This window comes from Lolium rigidum, chromosome 3 (genome assembly GCF_022539505.1).
Source record: "Lolium rigidum isolate FL_2022 chromosome 3, APGP_CSIRO_Lrig_0.1, whole genome shotgun sequence".
Lineage (NCBI taxonomy): Eukaryota > Viridiplantae > Streptophyta > Magnoliopsida > Poales > Poaceae > Lolium > Lolium rigidum.
The window spans coordinates 23,346,081-23,349,571 of NC_061510.1; the positions used below are offsets into that span (position 1 = coordinate 23,346,081).

General features: G+C 49.8%; 1 pseudogene; it reads left to right on the forward strand.

Moving 5' to 3' along the window:
- The first annotated feature begins 1,302 nt into the window (after positions 1-1,302).
- On the forward strand, positions 1,303-2,827 carry LOC124694502 (annotated as a pseudogene).
- The last annotated feature ends 664 nt before the right edge of the window (positions 2,828-3,491 follow it).

The following is a 3,491-nucleotide window of genomic DNA, read 5'->3' on the forward strand; positions in this document are numbered from 1 at the left end:
ATTTTCTCATGTTATCTTTACAAGCAGCTTATTTTATCGTCATTCTAATGACCAAGATAATGATATGTTTCATTTATTTGCAGAAAGTTGTCTGGATACTGAGTATTTAGTTTTATGCTTTCATGGGATGGTAAAAGATTTGTTTATCCAATTTGCACCGTGAGTACTCTATATTCACAATCTTATTTTTTTTGGGAAGAAAACTTCATGTTAACGTGATACACTAATTGTGCAGGATGGTTACGAGCTAAGGAAAAAGTTTTTGATACACATACTGAAGTATCCGGCTAATGAAGTTGACGACAACATTCCTGAGATTGTGCGAGAATACCTTAGACACGTCAAGGGACAATGGCTTTAATAAATAGCGTATTCGATCCTTGCTTTTCTACAAAATGAATCTTTAAATATTTTTAAGTATTATATATTTATTTTATATACTTAAATATTTGCATGCACTATTTACACACTTATGTATGTGACACTACGGTAAAGAGGCATGGCGAAGCATGAGCATTGAAAGAAGAAAGAAAAAAAACTAATTTTGAAGGTTCATTTTTTTCCCCTTCAGACAATATATTTTTCTGCAGATGTTTTGATTTTGTACTTGCGGTTCTTGTAAATCGGTGAGTTACTTTGGGAACAACCATATGGTTCTGATGTCTTTAAAGTAAGGAGTCAGTGATCTGTGATACAAACTGTATTTTGCAAATTGAGGGGAGTTGAGATCTTCCACTATTCTTTCACGTTCCAGAAACTTTTTCATGTGATTTTGTTTATGTTAACACGGTGCATATTTCCATTTTTATGTGTTAGTGGTTTTCCTCGGAAATAGAAGAAAAGAAGATCCAATCAAGAGCAGTGGCAAAGAGATGGTCAATGGTAAAAACAGGAATGTTTAAAACATACTATTGTATTTGTATTTTTATGGTCGGTGAAGAGAGAGAGAGAGAGAGAGAGAGAGAGAGAGAGAGAGAGAGAGAGGAGAAGGAAGGAAAAAAATAAATTATGTGTTCTTACGTCGATAGGAACACATAATAGGGAATTACGATGTTGTAAAAGAAGCAACGACATAAAATAGAATAAAAATGCATGTCTATAATTTTGTTGGATAGTTCTGAATTTGTTGAGCCGTGGCAACGCACGGGCATTCAACTAGTGGCAGTAATTTATGCATTCTATTTGGCACACGCGAACGCTATATATACTCCTACTTTCTCGACGTCCTGCATTATCTTGTGGCAGGGACTCACATACTTGCATACGTAGTACATATACACGTACGGTGCGGAGCTGAGGGGCATGGCGAGCTTGTCGGCGTTGAAGTTCACGGTGCGCAGGAAGCCGGCGGTGCTCTTGACCCCGGCGGCGCCGACGCCGCGAGAGCTAAAGCCGCTCTCAGACGTCGACGACCAGAATGGGCTGCGCTTCCTCATCGCCAACATCTTTTTCTTCGAGCGACGCCACAGCGGCAGGGACGTCGACGACCCGGTGCCGGTGATTCGGGACGCCATCGCCGCCGCGCTCGTGCACTACTACCCGCTGGCCGGGCGGATAAGGGAGCTCGAGGGTCAAAAGCTCGCCGTGGACTGCACTGGCGAGGGCGCGCTGTTCGTGGAGGCTGACGCCGACGATGTGCGCCTCGAGCAGTTCGGCACGCAGCCGCCGTTCCCGGGAGTTGATGAGCTCCTCTTCGACCTCCCTGGCTCCAACGAGGTCCTCGACGCTCCACTCGTCCATTTCCAGGTACCGTTAGCTTTTCGCTTTGGTCAACGTATCGTTAGCTATGCCCCAGTTACAGGGGGATTGCATGCATTTCTCTCCTCGCCTACATCTACATGCGTGATAATAACGCTGGTGTGTGCATGCAGGTGACACGGCTTGCGTGCGGAGGCTTCGTCCTCGCGTTCAAAATACACCACTGCATGGTGGACGGGCAGGGGTGGTGCAGTTCATGGAAGCCGTGGCGGAGCTGGCGCGGGGAGCGGCGGCGCCGACGGTGCGGCCCGTGTGGGGACGCGAGCTGCTGATGGCGCCGTGCAACGACACGGCGCCGCTTAGATTCGCGCACCGCGAGTACGATGTTGTGGAGCCGGACCCCGACGAGAGGCCCGCCATGGTGCACCGCTCTTTCTTCTTCGGCCCGACAGAGGCCGCCGCCGTCCGCTCCCACCTGCCGCCGGCTCTCCGTCGTGTTGCCTCCACCTTCGATGTCCTCATGGGGTTCCTGTGGAAGTGCCGCACGGCGGCGCTAGCCCCACGTGACAAGGACGAGATGCGGCTGCTCTTCACCACCAGCGTCCGCGGCAAGAAGAAACAGGGTGGTGGCGAACCTTTCATCCCCATCGGCTACTATGGCAACTCGTTCGCAACCCCGGCGGCCATCTCCACCGCCGGTGCCCTGCGGGCTAAGCCGGTGGGTTATGCCGTGGATCTGGTGAGGAAGGCGAGGAGGGAGGTGGACGTGGAGTACTTGCAGTCAGTGGCAAGGTTCATGGTAAGGAGCGGGAGGCCGCAGTTGGCGTTGCTGCACGCGTATCTGGTGTCGGACGTGTCCAAGGCCGGCTTCGATGCCATCGATGTTGGGTGGGGCAAGCCTGTGTACGGCGGCACGATGAAGTGCAGTCTCGACAACACCCCTGTGATCTGCAGCTTCCTCACCGCCGGCAAGAACACCATTGGTGAGGAGGGCATCATACTGCCAGTGTGCCTGCCTGCCCCAGCCATGGAGAAGTTCGTGGAGGAGATGAGCAACCTGCTCAGGCCGTACGACCATGTCACGGCGCAACCCAACAACATATCTCCCGTTATTAAAGCCGCGCTCTGAAGACTGAACTAAGCCGATTGACATCTGCTCAATTTGCGCGCTCAATTGCTACTCGCACCACATGTGTCCGGACGTAGCAACTTGTCCGTAAGTCCAGTACCTACCAGTTTCGTGTAAACTTTTCTCACTCGGGCAGTGATGGTCCGACGCATCATGTGTAATTTTTTTCCCAAAATTTCTCATCCCAAACTTTGTGGCAGTGACGGCAACATGTGTTATTTTTTATCCAACATTTCTCATCCATAAGGGCATATGTAGCGGGCCGATCCATTTCAAACATCACATGTATCTGTTTTGGCCCGTTTGAGTAGACCATTGACAGAAAATCAAGCCATGTCCTGCCCTGGTCCGTTTGGAGTGGGGGTCAACCCAGCGGCGGCACACATAATTTTTCATTAATATTCCACATAAAATATAATTACAGATAGAACCGAAAAAAGGAAAAAAAACAAGCATTATAGAATTAATGTAATAAACTAAATGCAAACGCTAGCTAAGGTTTGTGTCGCCCTAGTGGCCTACACGCCATCGTCCTCGTCGTCGATGGCGATGACCACCTGGGCGACCACGACCATCGTGGCGTAGGAGCCGGTGGCCAGTACAACAGTGACTCCGGTGCAAGTGGCCTAGGCGATGGCGCTAGCGCTCGCTACCTAGACCATGT